The 24880-nt window shown below is 39.0% G+C and overlaps 1 protein-coding gene across 1 annotated transcript in view; it reads left to right on the top strand.

Moving 5' to 3' along the window:
* The first annotated feature begins 299 nt into the window (after window positions 1-299).
* Hs3st-A (Heparan sulfate 3-O sulfotransferase-A) overlaps window positions 300-24880 on the top strand; it is a 166137-nt gene continuing 141556 nt past the window's right edge. The window contains exon 1 of the mRNA XM_065221163.1: window positions 300-995. The gene's annotated coding sequence lies outside the window, so the exon portion shown is untranslated. The remainder of the gene's footprint in view (window positions 996-24880) is intronic.

The following is a 24880-nucleotide window of genomic DNA, read 5'->3' as shown; positions in this document are numbered from 1 at the left end:
AGGATGCTTTGAGAGAACGTGCGAGAAGAGCATCTTTTCCGAGGCAATCGTTCTGTTCTCCATGGAAAGAATGAACTTTTCCCCTTTTCCGGTTCATGAGGTACCTTTCTATGTGTGAAGGTTTATTTTATGATTTTCCACTGTGGGAGGAACAATGAAAAGCCTAGGCGGAGAGAAACTTTTCCGAATTGATTCTTCCGGAGAATGGGAGAGAGCTTGGATGGAAAGCAATAGTTGCAGCCGTATATTAGACACTTTCTTCCATAAGTTGCCATCAGAGTCGAGTGATTATTAGTAACGCTAGCAGTGTGGCAGGAAATATACGGTTGTTACATAAAAAAAAACGGGAAAAGGAAAATTGTTCTTCTGCTGTTCGTTTGTACACATAGTTTTTGTCAGTAAGTGCACTAATTTTTCGCAGACGCGCTCTGAGTGTGTGATCAAGGCCGAAATAATCTACGATAAATCTCAAAATCAACAAAGAAGAGCTACCAAAGTGAAATCTCTGCTCAAAATTCGTGAGCTTTGAAGTGAAATTTGCGATTCTTTCAACCGAGTGCTATCCCTCGATTGGTGTTCCTTTTTTCCTTGCGGTGTAGATGAAGGAAAAAGGGGGGAGGTTTTTGTATTGTGTCCGTGAAAATGTATTATCGAAGGCTACCCAGCGTTCGCCTTAGAATGCTGTAGAATAATCTGTCGTCGTGGAAGTATATTTCTAATGCCCTTGGATCAGGGTGGGAAAATATGAAAATCCGTCGCAGCGTGTTGTGATGTGAGGAAAAATCTCCAAGAATACGAAGAAAAGTGTACGGATGCTTGTGATCAATAAACACACAAGGAAGAGAAAATAGAATCAGCAGGGCGCTGTGTAGCTGTGTGAGCAGGGTGGAAAATCTTATCCTTTTTTGGTTCTGACAGCTCAGACAACCAGAAAACAACAAGGGCCTGGAGCGGTGGCGGGAGCAGCAGGAAAGCCGTCTATAGTTAAGATTTAGGTAAATAAATCAGTTCCTAAATTTGCGTTGGTTTCGACGGAAATCACGCCTAGATAACAAATGACTGCCCACAGGAGTCTGGTACGGATGAGTCCCGCAACTGAACGGAGAATTATCCTTGATTTTTCCTTCACTCTCGATTGCGTGTCAAAATTCCTTTAGCAAAAGTTCTCTCTCCAACCATGTGTGTATATACGAACGAATGCCAGTCCATGTCCCTACGCCTGACTGTGCACTCAGGTCATGAAGCATTCTGGTATACATATACCTAAATATGTACATATACGTGAAGTGCACGAGCACGGGGGGTTGACGGATTTGATTGAGGAACATATATGAACATATTTTGCTTTGCGTAAAGCTTCATTAGCTTCCTTCCCGTTGATTTTTGTATGAACAGATCTGTATTCGTAAAAAGAGAAATTTTTTTTTTTTATTATTATCAATATTTTGAGCAAAGAACAAATTGAAGTTAGTTGGGTTGATGCTGTTCAAATTGTTTATCTCATAGCAGATATGCGTGTTTCGTTCTCGCCTCGTAAACACCGGGTATGTAAATACGGGGGAAGTTTTTAAGATGTGGATGAAATTCAAGTGTTTGTCAATTTGTAAACAAATTTAGGTGAGGAAGCTGGTCCAGGGAGTATGCGGGTTCAATAACTTGCGTGAGGCTAAGTTTATAAAATATGTCTTACATTTTCTAGAATGTGGAATCACGTGTTGAATTAAAAAAATGGCTGTGAAATTGGGGGGCTATGCTCCTGAACGTACACAGCAAAAAATAAACTTTAATATTATATCCAAGAGGATGCACTTCAATCATGTGTAAAATCTCATGTATTTTTTATGGCCACAACAATAAACAAATGCAGTAAAAGCAGCGTAATGCCAGTTCATGCACTGTATTAATGATAATTTTGTCCTTTTACACCATATTTTCGACACGATTGAAGTGCATTCACTTTGATGTGATATCAACATTAATTTTTTGCTGTGTATCCTAAGCTGAACTTGCTGGTGATGTTAGATAGCTGATCGTCTCTCCATCTTCGCAGCGGCGCTGTCAATATTTGTGTTCCTGATGACGGCATTACACGTGCCCTCATCTTTACACATTTATTGTACAACATTATTCGTGTTGATGAACACTCCGCTAACAGTTTGCATCTCCCTTCTTATTGCCTCAAATATTAGACAGAGGGGTGACTTTGTGTGTCCAAAACGGTGCAGATAGTTCCTGAAGCAACGGAATTATGGCAGTTGAAAGTTGACCTCTCACTGTTCGAAAAAGTAGTGTAAATTTCTGTTACTATGATCACAGACAAACAGACGTAATTCTTTCTCCTCAATCGTCGTACGCGAATTTTAAAATTATTAGTGTCGCGAATTCCTCACCACAGCGTTGTTATCGGATCACTTTGACGTTTCTATACTTTCAATCGATGCAATTGTATGCAACACTGTTTGAGACTTTGACCTTTTTTCCGAGAATAGCTCACGGGATGTCGTTAGTGAGCTTCATGACGATATTTTTAAGGATTTAAAAAAAAAGTTACGTCTGTTTGTCTGTGCAAGTTACATTATAGGTCGTGTAAATTTATGAGACATTTGAAATATACCCAATATTCTATAAAACCATCCATCTTTGATAGCAACATTTCTTACAAGTTGCTAGTTTACGTGAAAAGTAAGTTTACATGCATGAATATTTGCATGCATGGATGTTTACATTACCAGTATAGTTCTGATTTTTTTTCTGTGTTAGTATTGATGAAGATACGCTGACCAGAATACCCCTCTTGCTACTGCTTGGTCCAGAGTTGTTCGGCATGATTCTAACTGTCGTTTGCCACTGTCCCCCTCTGTTGAATTTTATCCTAATCGGACAAAAAGTTCCGAAGATACGAATTATTATGTAAATTTTAAGTACCCCAGGGAAGCTGCCAGACTCTTTCATAAGTTATATCTCATTTGCTGCATCAAATCACATGAGAATGCAAAAATAAGATCATTGACGATTAGGTTGAGTAGGATCACGTTGGCCACATACGGACTTGTTTCGGGTACCTTCGGGTATCTGACATGAGTCAAATCCCATCATGCGATCAGGATTCGCGGGCCTTTCTTAGCTCAGTCGGTAAAGGCACAGCTACAAAGCAAGACCATGCTGGATGTGGCTGGGTTCGACTCACGGTCCGGTCTAGGAATTTTTAGGCTTGCAAAATTTTTCGACTTCCCTGGGCACTTGGTACAGGCATCGAAAGCTCTCAATTAATAACTGTGGAAGTGCATCTAGAACACTAAGTGTTGAGAGCACGCAATAAGCTAATATGCGATAAGCAATAAACTTGAAATGCGAAGAAGAAGAGAAGCGATCAGGATTCACCAAAAAGATCATTAGCGACCAGGTTGAGTGCCCAGGACAACAATGGCCATACCCGGACATGTTCCGGGTACCCTCAGGTGCATTTCCAGAATCTAGCCAAATGCCACAAAGTGACACATAAAATCTCATGAGGATTCACAATATCATTATTGGCGCTTAGGATGAGTTCCCAGGACCACACTGACCGCATCTGGACTTTGGCCGGAGGAATGACCAGAGTCTGACATGTGATGTGAATGGAACCCACAATCAGTGCAAGGATTACCAATGTCTGCAGATACTTTACCGGTTGTAAATAGCAGGGTGAATCAACTTCATTGAAGACCTTTGGAAGACAAAACGACCAGATGTCTATCTGTAATCACGTGACAAGAGACTGGCAAATCCACGAACCCTCGTCCAGTCAACAAATCCTTTGATCCCCTTAAATCACATTATTGGCAGATCATCGGCTGGGGCCTGAAAGGCCACATCACGCACTTTGTACGGAATTTCCTCCTTGATCGTACCTTCCAGGTGACTGTCGGGAACACTCGATCGGATCCGTTCCCCGAGGAAACAGGAGTGCCCCAGGGATCCGTCATAGCGGTTACGCTATTCCTGGTGGCAATGAACGGGGTGTTCAGCCGACTGCCCAAGAACGTGCACGTAATCGTCTATGCCGATGACATACTCATCGTCGTAACGGGACGAACGACTAAACGGACCAGGAATATTGCCCAAGCAGCTGTCTCCGTCGTCAGCAGGTGGGCGCTTTCTATTGGTTTCCAGCTCTCCGCTCCAAAGAGTGTACGGTGCCATATCTGTCACTCGGGCCATCTGATTCGGGGACCACCGATCACCATCCAGGACCATCCAATTCCGCTTGAGAAAACAGTATGTGTTCTGGGAGTAGTTCTGGATTGGACTCTAAGTTTCGACCAGCACTTCAGATCGGTGAAAGAAAACTGTCGTAGCCGCATCAACATCGTCAGGACAATCTCCCGCCCGCACCGCTCCAGTAACCGCGAGATCCGCCTTCGTGTCGCCCGGGCTGTTATCGACAGTCGACTTTTCTACGGCATTGAAATTACCTGCTTAGCCACCGAGAAGCTGAACCGCATCCTCGCTTCGGTATACAATACCTACGTACGCATCGTATCCGGCCTTCTACCTTCCACGTCTGCAGACGCTGCTTGTGCGGAAATCGGAGTCCTCCCTTTCCGCTATCGATTTGCTGCAGCTACTGCTACGAAAGCCGCTGCCCTCGCTGCTAAGACATCCGGGAATGATAGGGTCTTTCTCCTCAACGAGGGGAACAGAGCCCTCCACACTGCAGCCAACCTTGACCTCCCCCCGGTGGCCAGGGTCCACTGGCATGGAGAGAAAAGTTGGCGATCTAACGTTATCAAAATAGATAAGCGGATTAAGAGAGGACTCCAAGCCGGAGATAACTCTGTAGCGTTGAGGCGTTCAGTTGCAGAACTTCTTGGGTCGGTGTATCCGGGGCACGTTCATCGCTTTACGGACGGATCGCAATCACGGGCTGGAGTGGGACTCGGAGTGACAGGACCAAACTCCGCAACAAGTCAAAGTCTACCGGAGGAGTGTTCCGTTTTTTTCCGCAGAAGCCGCTGGTATTCTTGATGCAGCCATCACTCCTGCAGATCAACCGATCCTTGTGCTAACGGACTCACACAGCGTCATCCAGGCGCTGGAAGCCGAAGCCCCGAGCCACCCCTGGATACAAGCCATTACACGATATGCCCCACCCTCAACCGCTTTTACATAGATTCCCGGACACTGCGGTGTTCCTGGAAATGAGGCTGCGGACAGGCTGGTGGGATCCGGTCCATCTGGTCCCCGCTTCACCAGGAACGTACCACTCCTAGACGTCAAGCGTTGGATCGCGAATATTATCATGGAAGCCTGGCAGGAGGAATGGTTTCAGTCGCGGACCACTTTCCTGAGAAAGATCACAGAAACCGTACGACCCTGGCTAGACAGCCACAAGTACAAGGACCAACGGATCATTTCAAGACTTCGGACCGGCCATGTGAGAATTTCCCACAATTTTGGTGGGACACCCTTCCACAAGGTTTGTCCAATCTGCAGCATCCCTGCCTCGGTGGAACACGTGCTGTGTGTCTGCCCAGAGTTTCAAAGGCTACGCGAACAACACCGACTCCCAGAGAACATCAGGGAGCTACTTGGCAACGACCCCTCGACGCTGACTGCGCTGATTGCTTTCTTGAAGGACGCCCACCTGTACAACCAAATCTAGCACTCTCGTCGTTGGGTGCGCTGTCCGTGTTCTTCCACCTTCCTATTTTCCTGCCGTCGGGGTATCTCTGCCGGACTGGGGCACTGTCTCTTACGGTGGAGCTCTACCTTGTTCGCGCATCCATTCCTCACCACAGTCCCGATGTAACCCCCATTTTACATTAAGTTTTTTTTTTTAAATGTTTTCTCAGAGCCAGTTTTACGTTATGTTAATGTTAAACTGAAACGTTTCCTTAGAGGCAGGCCCTAAGCCTGACCTTCTACTATCAAATGTGATGAACTAGCCTACGGCTAAAAATCACAAAAAAAGAAAAAAAGACATTATTGAAAATTGAATAACCAAATCCATTAAAAAATCTTATTCTGATTCCTTAGAGCAGGTTCAAGCATTTCTATCTGAATTTTAATTTTAATGCGTGGCTAACTTCCCAACAAACAATTTTAGCTGCAGACTAGCTTATACAGGCAAAAATTAGCTGTATAAGCCAATTTTTTGCTGTATAAGCTAATCTGCAGCTAAAATTGTTTGTTGGGTTGACCTATTTTGGATAGAGAAAATTTAAAAGTGCTCACAAAAATTCATCAAATTTAGGTTATTGTATTACTCAAATTTGGACTAACCTCATAGAACATCTTATGCTGGTATATTGGTTTTCAAAGTATATTTTTGCGGTATAGTATCAAAATTCAAATTGGGAATTATGGGTAAATTTTATTAAAATATTCATGAATGGCACTCAATTTTACGCAAATTACGGTGAAAATTTATTCATTCGCTTGCCCACATAATATGACGTAGCTTGTTTATGGGTGGAAAACCAACCAATCTCTCAAAAAGAGCACGTTAGGTTATTTATGACTTTTCCAGTGCAATGTTATTGATAGCATAGCATATTTGTCATTTTATGGACATTTTATTTTGATATCATCCTGACATTGCGCAACCCAAGTAACATTGAAAGCTTTATAAATGTAGCATATAGCACTCTTCAAGCCTAAATCGTGATCTATAGAACCCTCATAAATCAAAATTGTAGCTTGGGAATGGTCTCAAAGGCGTATTTAGGTAGATACAAATGTTTGCGTCGAAATTTCTTAATATCAACACTTTAATTATTTGAGATATACCAGCAGAATGTTCGACAAAGATATATAACAATTTATTTTAAGCAAATTTAATGAAGAACTACCAAGGTCTGTTCAGGTACTTGCTTTTTTGCTTTGCCGAAATTTGCTGCAGCTTTTTGTAAGTTGCTGTAAGAAACTCATGTGCTGTAGAAAGTACGGGAACATACTTTAGCTTTTTACTGTACAGATTCTTACAGAATAGCAAGTGCGGAAAGAGATTGGTACATCATAGTGGTTAGCATCCTTGCCTCCCCCGCTAAAGGTCACGAGTTTAAATATCATCCCGGATAAGTGACGAATGAGATTAAATGTATTAAAATGACTATAAAAAAAACAATACTGGAACAAACCTAATGGTTCACGTTTTATACGGGTTTTTAATAAATAGCTTAGAGTGAAACCTTAAAAAACAAAGACGTAGTCCTACGTCAACATTCGGTAAATGCAAGTATGACAGTTTTTGACCAAAGTGTTCTTCTATTAGGCCCTAACATAAATTTCACATTTTTAATTCTATACAACATTTATTTCGTTACATGGCAGGAACATATATTTTTCCATGTATACATTGTATCCAGAGACTGTCCGTACCATAATTTAAAAAGATAGATAAATTAATTCTTGGCTGCTCGCTCATCAAGTATTTATCGATTATCGTTATAGTACTAGGCAGTTTGCAAAATAGTCAGGTTCAGGTCAAGAGTGATTTTCATATGAATATTAACAGCCATCAGCCACTACCTCTTGAGAGTCTGAATGATTGGGAAGTAAACAATTCTGCAATCATTTGGCATCCACTCTGATTTATGATGGTTTTTATAATGGCAATGAATAAGCCATTTAGTTTAAATACAGCATTTCACAGTGTAAAACGTTCCTGCTTAGTAGTTCACCTTTTCGCTGTTTTAAAAACCTTTTACAGTCTGGCGAGAAGTCAAAAACTGTCTTGTTTTAAAATTAAATTTAAAGTAGTTCTCAATCCCACCATAAAACTGTTCTAAAAATCAATCATAAACTTCATTAGCAATTTTTTTTATTAATGTCTTGATAAAATACTCTATAAACTAGTTCTATCATTATAAAAGGAATCATAAAACCATTCGGTTTTAAATGAGAGTAAAATGCATATATTGTTGCCTTTTCGGCTTTTGAAAGTGTATCATAAAATCTCCTCTGTTTACAAATTGAACTTTAAGGATGGATCCTCATAGTGAATAAAAACCAAATTTATGACAAGGATATCTAGAAGGATAAACGAAGTTGGAGGAAAAATTCAAGCGATGCTAACGACCGAAGGGAAGTCGAATTCAGTAAAATTTAGTTCTTTAGAAGAACCAGCACGTCCGGCGGAACGGATACCATCAACGACTGAGCATCTGGTGCACGTCCGGTGGAACGGATACCATCAATGACTGAGCATCTGGTGGAGAAGAGTGAAGTGAGCGTTCATAAAACATTGTCAAAACAGTCTGAAAACAGACCAGCCTTCTCCAGACCTTGCGAATAGATGACGATCGGAATAACTTGCGTTAGTACCAACAGCAAACCACTGAAACTGTCAGTTAGCGGACACTAGTTGGCTTCCGATCCATAGCTGCGATTTTATTAGGTGACCCTTTTACCACTTGGAAAAAATTCATTCAACCGTACATTCCTGTATCGTTTGATGGTGCACTTCCAGAACCATCCGGAAGAAGGGGATCTTTTCGGAAATGATCGAGGTTACAGCTGTGCGAAATGCGAAATGTTGTGAACACTTTCTGAGTAACTGCTTCCAAGCCATCGGGAGAGAAGCGCAACTATCGAAAGATAAACAAACTTTGACGTTTAACATTTTGTAGGCAACATTGCCGCCATAAATGCTACCATAAATCTGAACGGGTTAGGATCAAGCAAAATGGCTTTAGATAAATACAATTCAGTCTACAAGTTTTCTTCATAAAAACCATTTCAAAACCTTATGAATTTGTTAAGGATTTCTTGAAAGCAAAATAACTTTTTACAAATGGCCCATGAAAATCAACTTTTATGCCTCCGCCATATTACAATTATTTTGTTTGTTTTTTACAATCTTCGATTTTCAATCTATATTTCCTTGCATACAACTTTATTTTAGTTAATTTAGCAATGAGAAAATATTTAGAATGCAAAAATCATGAGAAATAAAAATCTCGGCTAAGCTTAATGATCGATCTGCAGAATATTTTTTTTATCATTTCATATCATTTAGTAAAATCGATGTTTTCCGTGGGCGGACTCAAGTTTTTGATGTTTTCACGTACATTTCACATCAAATTTTATGTGGCACCTAAAACTAGGCCACTTCATGAGAACTATTTAATAATTTTGGAAATTCGGCTCGATTTATATACGATTTTAATTTTAATTATTTGATAAGATCGGATGGTATTTATGAATCCTTTTTTATCTTGATTGTTGTTTTTCTAGTGAACTTAGCAAGCAGCTAGGGTAAATGGCTCGGATAATGGTTTTAATTGTTGTCAAATAGCTTTTATTGTAGCTTAAATACGGTTTTCAAATGGATCTCAATGTGTTTATCGTACAACCATTTTGCAGTAAATCAATCTTGAAGAGCTTCGAAAATATACCCTTCAGAACCTTCTCCAGAGTGGGCTAACTAGACAGATTCTAGCGTCAATGAGGTTTTGGTGGATGCATCAATGGCAAAGCAGTCTTGACCAGGGTTTTATGAATGTTGTTTTATAGTAGCTTTGTAGTATTTCATAAAACTTAAAATGTTACTTGGGAAGTCACTGACCGCAGAGCACGTTTATTATTCCGTGATGGTACCGAATCCTTGTTTTGAATGACTGAGCGTATATTTTCTATGGAAAAATGCCTCGATTACATGCTGTATTAGTGAAGGCAAGCGGTGTGACCGTAAAAACGATCTTGATAGAGCAAATAATTAGTGCAGTGTTTTCACACTCTGCCTAAGCATTCAATAATTGTACACTCTGGTATTGGGCATATGTGAGAAGTTGAAGCTAAAAAGTACGAATTACCCATAAACATATAGCAAATGAGCCATAACACGATCAACAATGAACCTTTAACTATCGAAAATGATCCACCTCTCACCCCAGCAGGCCTGGGTTCAATCCCAGTCGGCGCCGCCGGGATGTTCTGAGGCATAACATCTCTGATCACGCCTTCCTTCGGATGGGAAGTAAAGCCGTTGGTCCCCGGTTCATGAGTTGATGGGTCGATAGGTAGGGTCCAGGTGTGGGAGCTGCCTTCCTGGCACGTCGGTAGCATTGGTGCTCAGCACGGAAAACAAGATCGACGGAAAAAACAAACCAAATTCCAACAGCCGAGTGATTCTGCAATTTATTTTGCTGAGATTCAGTAAAAAAATTACCGAGACTCAGCTAACAAATAACATTTTGCTGAGATATTAGCTAACAAACAGATATTTTTGCAGTGCTAAATTTATAATTTAATAACTAGAATTCAATGCACTAGAGCTGACCCGACTAATCTAATATAACATAAACACGGCTGAAGTTCACTGATTCCTTCTATTTATAGATCAGTACCGACGTTAGCCACGTCTTCAATCTTTGGGGAAGGGAAGGATGATTAGTTCTACAATCGTTGTTACTACTTATACACACTTAAAATTTTTCGCCGAGATTCCAACAGCCGAGTGATTCTGCAATTTATTTTGCTGAGATTCAGTAAAACAATTGCCGAGAATCAGCTAACAAATAACATTTTGCTGAGATATCAGCTAACAAACAGATATTTTGCAGAGATATCAGCAAAAGTAAATACCGAGGTAATCGGCTGTTGGAGATTTTACCGAGCTAGATTAAGTGTGTAGGCTCCATACACACTGCAATCTGGTTGACAACCAGGTTGGGTTGATGCTCGATTGTATCATAGAGGTAGCTCTAAGACTAGAAGGTCCCAAAGAAACGTGCTCAACTTTTTGGCTCAGCTTTGGTACTCTCTTCGGTCCCAAGCTAATCGATTCACCCCTCGAATCATAGGAAAATCCACTAACCCCTCATTTTATCTGTCAAACTTTCATAGCGAATAAAAATAAACATTGTGTAGTACTAGAATTTTTACTAGAATGGGGTACGTTAATCGTTTGCTTGGGACCAATAGGCTAGTCAAGCAGTGAGCCAATTTAAAATTATTAGTTTGGTATTGATTGTTGATTGTATTGTGTTTTGGTTGCAAGACAAAATTGACAGTTGGTCAATCGGTTGAAGTAAAATGAACGCGTTTTTATTTAAGGTAGACGGAGTTTGAGTCTGCCAATCTGGTTGCATGTGGTGCATGTGGAAGTCGCACAAATATCGCGTGTACTTTAAATGGGTTGGTAAACAGGTAGACAAAACAAATCGAAACGCAGATTGGATTGTGTGTGTCATTTACATTTTTGGACACATGAAGATCTAAAAAAAAATACTTAAAGACTTGAAAACATACGTCTCGAATAATACTTGAAGTCTTGAAAACATAATCAGAGCACTTGATTGATCTTTTAAATACTTGCTGATCAGCCTGCCGTCTTAGAAGATTTAGAGAACTTCATTTATGCCGTATTGAAAATCTGTGAAAATAAACGAAGATCTCTAAAGTTTCCAGAATTTCTACTTCCACAAAGTTTTTTGAACTCAAAATCAGTTCTATGAATTCAACCGAAGCTCAGTGAACCCCTATACAAGCTTATCCGAACTTTCTTCATGCTCTATGAAGTTCCCTGAATTTGTGGAAGCTTCGAGAACTCCTGGGAAGTTCCATTATCTACGATGTTCCCTGAACTTCTATGATTTTTCCACAGCGTCTAAAAACTTCAACTTAGTTTCTACCAAGCTTGCAGAACATGTACGAATTTTCTATAAAAAAATGCCAACTTCTACGAAGCTCCACGAACTTCCTGCAAAGTTCCATAATCTTTATTTCAAGTTCTCTTATTTCGACCAAGACCTCAGAACATACATGAACTTCACCAAGCTTTCTAGAATACCTTAAAACTTTTCTACGTATTATCTTGAACATCCGGACTAAACGGAGGTCCCAAGTTTTCCATAAACTTCATTAAGCTTTTATGAAATAATTTCTCTTAAGTTTTATGAAGTTGTTCGAATTGCTACGTAATTTGCTAGGCTTTTTCTGAACTACTATGATGTTTGCTGCACTTCTACGGAATTCTCTGAACTACTACTAAGTCAATAAAACATTAACAATGTGCCCTGATGGTCCTGGAACCAGGGTTGCTTCCACGCCCGCTATAAAGCATGCTTTTCTGACTTATGAATGAAATCATTAGATGGTATAATGATATTTTATTGTTGCAAGATTCAAGAAGAGGTTGTGAAATATGTGTCATTCAGACACATAAAGCCAACCTGTCATTCAGGTACATAATGTTATGATTCGTGCGCTCACTCTCTCACATTTTTGGCTTAAGATGCTTGTTAAGTCCAAGGTTCTCACTTTAATATCAATATCTTTGAATTAGTATTTTAAGATCTAATCTAATAATCGTGGAATATTTCTAACATCATGGTTGACTTAAAAAATTGTCAAACTCCACGGCTAAATATCTACAAAACATGTGATTTTTTAAATGTTAAGTTTAACCTTCCTAATGCATTGGTGTCATATTTGGCCTGGAAACACTGTACATTTTTTTCTAATGCATTAGGAAGGTTAACAAACAACTTCCACTCAGGGATTTTAGTATATAACCATCGATAACGTTTGCATTGCATATTTTTGTAGAAGTTAACGCTGACGTTATCGACGGTTATCGTTCCTGAAATTCAAGATACAGAGAAATGTATATTTTCCTCAGTAACGAGAATATTAGATGATCAAATAAACTATAGCCACACCAAAAAGTTGCGGATGAACACTCAATCGAAACTTTATTCTAGTACATTAAACTCAACAAGTTTGAAAGTGTACAAAGAAGTCCGCCAGATGGTACGATTAATTTCTCTTAAGAAAAATACTTACCTAATGATAAATGTACAATGCGTCTCCATTACATTTATGCTCGGCCACGTCGCAACAAAAAGACAAACAATAAGTTACGACACTTGAGCCTCAATTGCTCCCACTATAAAAGGAACATTACGGATAGGTACACATTTCGTAGTTGTTCTTACCCAGTAGGATTAGAAACAACTTACACGCGAGGCGAATGGCACCAGCAGGTACTAATTGAAGGACAGCCAAAGTGACGCGTGTGCGGTTTGATTCATGTTGTCGCGTATTTCTTTGCTGCTGTACACAACACATGCCTGTTGGAATACAAATGGAAAATTTGTCCTGTAGAATTCAATTCTATGCTTTTGTGTGGGTGTAAGAAAACCTGTGTACAACAATCTGAAAATCATTAAGTTCTCTCACGCTTTCCACTCGATGGTGTAATAATAACGCTTTTAGGTGTGCAACGCTTTTAGGTGAAGTGTGTAGTACTGAAGGGTTATTTGCATCACGTTGGAAAACACGTTTGATGGTACTGCAGTTTGAAGTTTGTAGAGTCATTTGTAAGCAGCGATAGGATATATTTTATAAGTCTATGGTTAGGGGTGATTCAATTATGACATCCACAAAATTTTCGATTTTTCCCATACCTATTACACGTACTGTTACGTATTCTAGGACCTCCTCTCCCCTCAAGAGTGGACGTTATATTCGAATAGCCAATCGTTTTCATGTTTTCTATAAATGTTTACCATGTTCCCTTATATTGAAGGAATAGTTGTTACTCTTGACAATGCTGTAAACCAAATTCAGATTTGACCACCTGTAGTACGCCATGATTAATTTAATACAATACTTTATTTCTATTTTATTAACTGGTATTCAGTCAGATTTTTTTAAAATGAGCATGAGCATGAGGATTATTGACCATTGATGCTTGGGACTTGCTATCATCCTCAATAATCTCAATTTTATGATAGGCAACAGCAGTGCCGGCCGTGTCCGAATGCAGGTCTTTTAAGGAATGGGTAGGAATTTTTGATGATGATAATGATATGATGATATGGAACTACCAGTCATGGTAGCAAGAGAACTGTCGGTAGACTGTGGACTATCCTCGCTGTTCGACTTGATCAAGTTTAATTGTACTCAACCTGTCACTGTAAGAAGTGCCAAAAAACGGTTTGGGTGAATCCTTGGGCAACATCGCTCACGTGCAGCCACAGGATAAAAGAGAATGTCCTTTCAACAACATGATTATACATCCGGTCAAAAGACAGACCATCCAACAGGAGGGTGTCCCAATGAGTGAGGAGAAGAGCTCGCCCTGTATTCACGAAATGTTAAAGACAGAGAGTTGGCATTTCCACTCTCCTCATACATTTCGCTGCGCTCTGATGCAGCGACACTGGTGGACACTCCCTAACCCAGCATTTAGTGATTCATTAAGTAATATAATATCAAATATGTATGAAAAATAAATAAAAGGTCACCTTTTTAATGAAGCAACTTATCCACGCAAACTTCTTCTTTTTTATGTGAAATTTTGTGCAATGTTTTTGCCTACTGAGAAGAACGTCATGGGGTTAATCTCAGGCCGCTTCAAGATTTGTCACGAGTTCAAATCTCATCCCCACCAGTGACGAATGTCCCAAGAGTTTTAAAGCGAATATGAAAATAAATAAATAAAAAATCGCTTTAATTGCACACACTGTTTGGCAAAATGAACCCTGCTGCAAATCCAACCTTTTTATCCAACTAATCCAAGCTAAATCACCTCAGCACAAATTTGTTCATAAAATCTAAATTCATCATTCAAGATCCATTCTCGTGATCAAAAAATATTCTAAGTATTCTAAATCAAAGCCATGGAGGCTAACCACATCAATTACTGTGTATAGAAGAACTTGTGGGTTCTTCAATTCGTCCTGGAGCTCAGATCATTCAACTTACTAGAAACATATCCAAGTAGATCCTATGTCTATGCATATCCGTTTCCATGCATTTCCAACAAACCGTTGGGACATCTTATATGCATAGAAATATATTATAACATGTGCACATATACTCTATGGGCCTTTCTGGATATATATATATATCGTTGCTGAGGACTTCGTGCAAGGACTGGTTGATATAGTAGAACTCTGAACTCATGAGCCATTTGGATAGCCTTAAATATGTATACCTATGTAAAGAGTATCGTACCAATCCAGGTTGATCTAGTAGATAACATGTGCTGAACTCCAGGACGATTTGAAGAGCTTCAAGACGTCTTATTAACATTATATTGCTTTCCTAATTTTGTATCATAGACTTAAGAACATGGCTGAATATCTGTAAATTGTAAGAGTATCGTTTAAGGCTTCGCTTATCATTTAGATTTTAAGATATGAATTCCAGAATACTTTGAATAAAATACGTTGAATCTTTAGTTGCTACTTCAATGGAGAATAATTCATAAATTAAGCACGTTTTGAGGAAAATTGCTGTAAATTTATTAGATATCCTCTTGGGAAATTCGTCACTGGTGGGTATGAGATTTGAACTCGTGACAAATCTTGAATGTGAAGCGGCCTGAGATTAACCCCATGACGCTCTGCTCAGTAGGCAAAAACGGTCGATCCAAGACCAACGAGCCCATAATATCACATCACACCACTTATGATCGAGTTATTGTTGTAACCATTCAAACCCGGTACCTAAGATGACGATGGGTTGCAAAACATACACGATAAGCATGTGACGATGTGACCCTGAATCTCTTTAATATGAAGGAGCCTAATATTGATCTAACGATTTTCTGTACACCATTTCTCATCGAATGTTTGCTCGAGAAATGTCTATAGTCCATTTGCCTTATCGTTCATTAAATCATATAGGCATGCTGTAAGCTGTCTTGGGGATTTTCAGCTCTTTCAGTCTTCCAAAAGCAGCAAAAACGTTGTATTGTCTCAACACGTTGCACTATGGGCAAAAATGGGTCCAAAATTACCCAAAATTCGATATCTCAACAGCACGCTGAATTCCGGCCATGAAAAACGATTTTACCGAAGGGAAATCGTCCGGGGAATCGATTGCACGTAGCCCCATAGACCGGAGAGCCTTGTAGGTATGTGTTTTGGACTATTTTACCCCATTTTCCCCTACTTTTTGGAAGAAATGTTTTTTCACAGCTCTATTTTTCGTAAAACATAAGCACTTTATGCATGGTTTTAGACTACTATGTCTTTAAATAACAGTTCATGAGATATTAGGGGAATACGGGGTACACTTTATAGGGAAGTAAGGGGTAAAGTGAAAATACAATCAATGTTTTTAATAGTAAATCCATTTTTTCTTAATATCATAATATTTTTTTCTGAAAAAAAAACTTTTATTTAACTTTTCATTCCCCGGACAATTTCCCTTCGGATAAGTCGTTTTTCATGGCCGGAACTCAGCGTGCTGTTGAGATATTGAATTTTGGGTAATTTTGGACCCATTTTTGCCCATAGTGCGTTGGTGGTCATATGGGTTCACTTGACCTCACTTTTATCATCTGAAAGTTTTCTGAATCTTCATAGGAATTTTAATATGTAAGAAGCGTAATATAGGTCATGAGATATGGATTAGATAGGTGGATTAATTCAGGTTTTTATGTGACAGTTACTCTCATCACCACTCTCGATCATTCACTACAATGAGTCAAGTGATAAGTCTCAACATTGTACGTTCGATCGCGATCATAGCATCATTTTTTTTTTCAAAACTCGCCAATCCCGTGAGAACGAAAATCACACTCGCGTGAACAAATGCCTGGCTCATCACACCCACTGAACAACCTCAGATTTTAAAAACAAAACTAAGCATATTGATTGTCATATGTTTTGGTGCTTTGAATGTTGTCATCTCAGGATTGCTATAGTTAATGTATGGGATATTATCTAACTAGATTTTTTTCTCTTGTCATTTGTAGTTCAATTTTAACTGTATCTTGTCTGATTTTCGTTGAAAGAATGCACACTGGGGACAAAATCGAAACAATGTGTTGAAATTCAATAACTCATTCTTATATAAAAAAGTCTCAGAAATCGATTGAAGTAGGTTTCATCTTGGGCACGATAGGGTAAGTTGGGGTTTTCCACAGTTTTGCCCTAAAATCTCCTATTTTGCATGATTTGAATGCTGTATCTCAAGATACCGATGATATAGACGGATAATTTCTTGGGCAAAGTTGATCAAGAGGTCAAGGACTGTTGAATGATGGGCAGAACAATTCGGAATTCTTCCGCTAGGCGGCGCTAGTGAGCATTCGAAGTGTATATGTTTGTGCTGCTGTATCTCAAGATCCTGACTATTTAGACGGATGATTTCTTCGGCAAAGTTGATCAGGAGGACAAGGACTGTTGGATGATGGACAGAACAATTCGGAATTCCTCCACTAGGTGGCGCTAGTGATTATTGAAAGTGAATATATTTGTGCTGCTGTATCTCAAGATCCTGACTATTTAGACGGATGATTTCTTCGGCAAAGTTGATCCGAAAGTCAAGGAGTGTTGGATGATGGACAGAACAATTCGGAATTCTTCCGCTAGGCGGCGCTAGTGAGTATTCGAAGTGTATATGTTTGTGCTGCTGTATCTCAAGATCCTAACTATTTAGACGGATGATTTCTTCGGCAACGTTGATTAGGAGGTCAAGGAATGTTGGATGATGGATAGAACAATTCGGAATTCTTCCGCTAGGCGGCGCTAGTGAGCATTCGAAATGAATATGTATGCACTGCTGTATCTCAAGATCCTGACTATTAAGACGGATGATTTCTTCGGCAAAGTTGATCAGGGGGTCAAGGATTGTTGGATGATGTACAGAACAATTCGGAATTCCTCCACTAGGTGGCGCTAGTGATTATTGAAAGTGAATCTATTTGTGCTGCTGTATCTCAAGATCCTGACTATTTAGACGGATGATTTCTTCGGTAAAGTTGATCAGGGGGTCAAGGACTGTTGGATGATGGACAGAACAATTTGGAATTCCTCCGCTAGTTAGTGCTGTCTACGATCTTCTCTGGCTATTACATCCCAACTGTAACTTAACGCCTGCTCTCAACTTAGTGCTCTAGATGCACTTCCACAGTTGTTAATTGAAAACTTTCCAAGCCTGTTCGATTTTTACATGTGTATATTGTGTGGAAAGTACAATAATATGCCCAGGGAAGTCGAGAAATTTTCCAATCTGAAATCCTAGACCAACCAGGATTCGAACCCAGCAGGCTTCGAGTCGCAGGCTCTACCGACCAAGTTTATGGAGGCCCCCTGATCTATGAATGTAATCAAACTAAAATGCGAGATGGTAGCCTAATTAACAAGTTTTGAAGACAGTTTGGTGTACCTAGAACGTCTTAAACATATCGAATTCAAACGTAAATAATGTGCATGATATGTTTAACCCTGTTTGGAGATGTTTTAATACAAAGGGCTTTGAATCAGTGAACCTGGATGAGAATTTGATCTGAACTCAAGGACAATTTGGAGAACCGTGAGTATCTTATACACCTCAAAATCAACTATAAACGAACAGCAGAAACTGTATAAACGTGTTTCGGAAAGTTTTGTCGGTGAGATCATCGTGCAGATTTTAGTTGATCCAGTAGATCAAATAATCTGACTTCTAGAACAATTTGAAGAACCTAGAACTTCTAATACACCTTAAATTTATGTAGTTTGGAGATGTTTAGTTGCTAAGGACCTTGTATCAGTTATGGTTGATCAGGTAAATCATTTGATCTGAGCTCAAGACATTTTGGAGAACCTTGATTATACATCAAATAAATCAAAAACGATCCGCAGAAACTTTATGAACATGTCTTTGTAGGTTTTGTCGATGAGGACATCGTGCAGTTCATGGTTGAGCCAGTAGATCAAATAATCTGAACTCCAAAGCAACTTGGAGAAAAAATTGTTCTGGATTGTTCTGTCCGTCATCCAACAGTCCTTGGCCTCCTGATCAACTTTGCCGAAGAAATCATCTGTCTAAATAGTCAGGATCTTGAGATACAGCAGCACAAATAGATTCACTTTCAATAATCACTAGCGCCACCTAGTGGAAGAATTCCGAATTGTTCTGTCCATCATCCAACATTCCTTGACCTCCTGATTAACTTTGCCGAGGAAATTTTCCATCGGTATCTTGAGATACAGCATTCAAATCATGCAAAATAGGAGATTTTAGGGCAAAACTGTGGAAAACCCCAACTTACCCTATCGTGCCCAAGATGAAACCCACTCCAATCGATTCCTGAGACTTTGTTTATATAAGAATGACTATTTTTTAGTCTCTTGTTCCAGCGAGCACCGAAGTTATTGAATTTTAACACATTGTTTCGATTTTGTCCCCAGTGTGGAATGGTTTAACTAAAACTAACAAATGACGTATGTGAAGTAGTACCAAAAAATAGTAGGAGCATATAATAATATCCCAAAAGCGAATGAAGCACCATATTTAATATAAAAAAATAAATAAATGTGCAATCAAAAACATAGTTGAACTATGTTGGAATGTTTAAAAATAAAACAAAAGCTATTAGAAGGGCATCGCTCTGCTGAGTTCATCACTTCTATGATGAAAGAAATAAATAAATACATAAATAAATAAACCGCGTTCACGATGCTGGGTTTGAATTGCAAATCAATTGTGTTGATGATACACTTCATTCAAATTAAACCCTAATCGATTCTATTGATTCCCGGTTACGTCGTACTTCGGTCGAGCCCAATCCCACGCGCTATTCTCGTAATCCATATTAATCAACGTGGACGGTGGGAAGAGTGGGCAACAGATATTGCGGTGGAGTTTAAGTGCATGGACTAATAGATTTTTATATCGGACGTAATGAGTTTGTGAAAATATGTGTAATTTATGTTGATGAATATTTTATTCACTCTGATAAAACGGATCAAGACCTAGCCAGTGCTAGGTTTAAGTAGTTTGGTTCATATCAGTTGGATGTGTAATTTTGATGATTCCTATTAACCACTTCTAGAGATGTTATGTGCTCTTTCCAAGAAGAAAACTAGTTATCTGTTTTATATTGCTTTATTATTAACCGTTATCCCAAGACTACAATTCCAATGACAGAATCAACTTCAAATAACATATCCGCATTCACAGAACGGGTCTTGCTGAACCGTTATTTCCAGTTCGTTCAGGCCTGTATCGGTATCTTTGAAACGTTTAGCAGTAGCATTCATTTCACTTTGTTTCATTATTTGTCTTTGGTTTATCACAAGTCGCAGTGGACCCAGCATGGGAATCAAATAGTTGATAATATAGTCTATCCATGGAGCAACCGAAGAGCACTCAATCACCAATGTTTCCAACATAAACTCATGTATTGATATTACCTCCTGTATCATTCGTTTATGATACGAATGGACAAATATACGCAGCTGTTTCAATTTCGCTTTGGGATTGTTGAAAATTATTCCTAAACCGGAGTTACTGCACAAGGTGATGTCCTCGAGATGAGTGGAGTTGACTTGCATGGTTTGCCTCGATAGTAAGTCAATTAATGGTGACTGTAGTATGCGAATCCGCCGGAGAGCTCCAAAATTAATAATGAAATTGTATGTATGGCTATCGCAAAATGCATCCTGTACGCATAATGTGAAATCCTCTACGTTTTGCAAATGTTGTTCGTTTGTTATTAAAAATTCTCGCAAGAATCGGGAACCAACAGGGACGGTCAAGGTAAATCCTTGAATATCACATTGTTGTACCATACTCGAAAATGCACTGCACATTTGTTCAAACTTTTGCTGCGACCACTCTTCCACGACGAACCCACGTACGATTAGATTTTGGTAGTTGCAGGTCAAATTGTTCACAACTTCTGGCCCTACCACTTGGAAGTTTTTGTACCACCGATATTGCGTAATTGCAAATTGGGTGTTCTCCAGCCACGTTTTGCTTCGACGGACTGCTTTATACCACTCGTAGCAAACCTGAGATAATTTTAGGATGTCGTAATAGTCCAAATATTGAAATATTAGAAAATACAAGTGTTCTGGCATGTTTTGCCAATCCATGATAAACGCGATTTTGTTTAAATGTCGATATGTTTGAACGCAAACTAATATGTGGTTGATGTCATTCTCATAACCGCTTTTAATATGGTACTAGGTACATACACATTAACTGCGGCCATCCATACCAACCATAGGTAAAAACAATTTTGCCCTCAATTCTTGTACCGGAACTTCTGAAAAATATTAGATTAACTGAAGATTAAGTAAAATGTTGTCATTTTGACAGGAGTCAAAACTGCTGAAATTTTCAGCATCATTATTTTAAATAGTTGGACATGCTTAAGGCTCAAAACACAGTCAATCAATTAAGATTCTTCTTGTTTTTGAAATATTCTTCAATCATCATCATTAGTATACACATACATTCACACACAAGCTATTCGAAAATTTAAAGCAAGTATTTCATGATTTTACATCGTATATTTTCTGAGTAAAACACTATCACTGCATTTACTTACTTGTGTTCTTCGTAGAATTCAACAATTTCACGTAATCGAATACACAAAATGAATAAAAACTGGAGGTCAAATCTCTTGGTGAACAAAATAAAACACCAAGAAAATCACTCCGACTCCACATCTTTGCTAGGGAACGTAAAAGAATCATTGAACAAGCGTTGCCAGATGTATTACGTCTAGCAGTCAACATACATTAAAACATGCAAATATTAAGTTTCAACCAATAACATAGATGAGTGGATGATTTTAATGGTGAATGAATATCAAACACTGAATAAATAAAACTAAAAGGACCTTTTTTGGAACATAAACGTTCCAATTGCAAAGGTTAAAAAAGATTGAATTAAACACAAAAAGGGAAGATGGCAGCATTGCATGTAGCCTTTTATTGGCTTTCCCGCTCAGGGGTGTAAACAAAATGCCGTACAGCGTTGTCTGGCAGTGTGAATGTTTTGTCTACGACATTCTTATACGCTTGCATGTGTGACGCCACATTTACTGTTGCATTGAAAAGTAAAAGAATAAAAGAGATGGTAGATTTTGCTCACCATACCAGTTGATATTTATGATTCATTGACTGTTTTGGCACGGCGACGCACACTACCAACGAATTTTACCAATACTTTTAGAAAGTGATGATTTAGGAATACAAGAAGAAGAAGCAAAAGCAAATCGAGTGATGGTTAGTTGCCTCTTAACGTCAAATATCAGTTTTAAAGTGGTGTAATATATAATGTAAAATGTACGGACACGGAATCAGCGCATTTCTTTTATTTTGCCCGCATTTTCTGAATGTCCTTGACTGCCCCGCCGCTTCGTCGAAGTCGCTGCTTTGAAATTGCCCAGCATTTTTCGATTGGTAGAAATGCCGGGCAGTTCGGAGGCTTCATTAGCTTGGGGATAAATTCGATCTTGTTGGCAGCATACCACTCCAGAACCACCTTGGAGTAGTGACAGCTGGCCAAATTGGGCCAAAAGATGGCTTTATCCCTATGCTTGCGGATGAAAGGCAATACACGCTTTTTCGATGTCATGGGATGTCATCGTTTAATGGTTCCGTTTTCAGTCCACGACTGCAAATCGCTTGCCAAATCATGGCCTTCTTCGCGAACTTATCGGCAAACCCGAACCTGAATCTTCCCGGCACATCCCCACGTCCAGTCGCGATGTTAAACTTTTGACCGGGAAGCTGCTTAAAATCGAGTATGACATATCGACAGTGAGCATGCATAAGGGCCTATACGCGATGATCGATTCTCTTTGTCGATGTTCTCTTTCGTTCATAACTCGCTAGATTTAACGTTTATCGGTGCGTTTGCTGGTGCTTTTGATAGCCAATACAACTTGTTACTTCTTTGCATTGAACAAATTCTAGAAAATTGTTTCGGTTAGCTGTAGCAATGCAAAGAGAAAATCGATGAAGAGAATCGATCAACGCGTATTCGCCCTTATGCATGCTCACTGTCGATATGTTTCGTCATCGATCAAAGTGCAGCCTTTGTTGTTTCGTTCGTTACTAGAGGCGTGCTAGCGGCGCGCGAGGGGCGTACCAATTTACTTTTAGTCAGCCTTTTTGTGCTTTTGTCATCGTCAACTGCAACAAGCTGCTATAGGCCTTTTTAATGCACCACCAACGTAGAGGGCACCACGAGAAATCGAGAGGAAACGTCAACCAAACCGTTTGTTTACATCAGAAGAAGGATTTTTCACAACACAAATTAAAGCATTTTTCATTGAACATCTTGCCAATTTCCATCAGTAATTGTCTTATTTTACGATTTTCCACACATCTGAATTGATTTGCACCTAAATTATTCACACACAAGCAATCCGGAAGATCATAACCACTAAGGCACTATTGGAATTTTGCATTTTTCTCAACAGAAATATTCCTGAACACTAGCAGAATTCTTTCAAATATGATGCAGAATTAAATTTTTCAACTATTGCATCTCAGATGAATCAATTTATCAGGAAAAGTGAAAAAGTGTTCCGCTTCCAATGTCTGACGGCATTTCTGCTCACAACACTCTTTTTGACGTTCTCATATTCACCACCAGAGGTTGAATGATCGCTTAGTTTCTATTAAAAAGGCGTTTTGTACCTTTCGACCAATGACAGCATGATTAATGGTAAGCTCCCATCCCAGTAGGCTAAATCTTTAGACCCATTAGAGCCATTTCCCCTATATTGATTGATTGTAGCACAGAACAGAAGGGGAAGTGCAAACAAATCGAATCAAAAAGTGGCTAGTTTTTCTACTAAACAAGCAATGTGTTGTGGTAGCGTTCCACACGGGCTTTCTATGTGCACTCACATCATCATAGCATGCTGCCTATCTCAACTGCAGGCAGAAGATGCCTTCTACCGCTAGGTGCGCTAGTGTTCGCAAATGACAGTTGGAGCCACTTTCTGATCCGAAGTTCCACTCCTGTGTTTGTAGGGTAATGTGCAACTTCATCATAATCGTCATAGTCATAGTGAGACGAAACGACTTATCATATACTTTCTTGTCATTCAGAATAATTTTTATACGGGTTTGACATCAAAATTTATATCTAGTTTAGTTGAATTTAGGCAAACAGCAGTATGTAATCGGTAGAATATACTCATTTTAGAGATTTCCGTAGTACAAGTAACAATAATATCCATAAATGAGCTAGTAATTGTGATGTTGACTACACTGTCACGTTTTGTGAAGACAAAAACATCGATGAGATTTTGAAGAAAATCTCTATCATCAATGATAGCGACAGAAGTATCTCTGTAAAAATCACGTTGGATCTTTCATTGAAAACAAAATTTACAAACCCTGCTGCTAGCAAATAATTTTTTCAACGAACCGGCTTAAATAGCTTACTGGATGGAACGAGCAGAAAGTAGTCACACACAATTAAGTGTAAAAAAATATTGATTTTAAATAATTTTTCTGTTTTATGCAAGGGGACGACTCTTTCTACGATGCAGGAAAAAATGTGTTAAAACTTTAATTTGAACTGTTTGGGGAATGGTTTGAAATAAATTTATACATTTTAACTTAAGATTATTTTACATGAAATTGGTACAAATAAGTAACGTTTTGGAACTAAATCGTTTTATTTGGTATATTAATGGTTTGTTATAAATTATAATTTCAGAACAGATTAATATTTTTCTTATCCTTACTTTTCTTATCCGTACTTAAAGTGAGAAATTCATGTTGATTTCACATAAAGCCTTCGGTTGCTATCAAGATACTCGCTCAACTTCCTCACCAGTTCATCATAACTCATCTTTACCGATGTAAATTTATCAAAACGCGGTACGATACGACCACCAGTGGCAATTGCAATTAGTTCAACTTCGAGCCCACCAGCACAACGAATTGCTGGTAGTTATGCTTCATTGTCCTCTGGCAAATAACCAGCGTAGTCCTAGCATCCTTGGCCTGCTTAAAGTCAAGAATTTTATAATCATGCAGCTTGCGATAGTTCTTAGCCGAATTGACATTCAACATACGCTTTTATTTTGGCAGTTCAGTTTGAAATCTAGTTACGAGTTCGGACGACAACGGCACCATTAACCTCCAGCTAAGCAATATGATTGAAAAGTTTGATATCGTACTAAACAGCC

This window comes from Ochlerotatus camptorhynchus, unplaced genomic scaffold (genome assembly GCF_037179485.1).
Source record: "Ochlerotatus camptorhynchus isolate MF236.1 unplaced genomic scaffold, CSIRO-AGI_Acam_v1.1 ptg000139l, whole genome shotgun sequence".
NCBI lineage: Eukaryota > Metazoa > Arthropoda > Insecta > Diptera > Culicidae > Ochlerotatus > Ochlerotatus camptorhynchus.
Note: the sequence above shows the minus strand (reverse complement) of the source record. Positions and strands in the feature narration are given on the sequence as shown.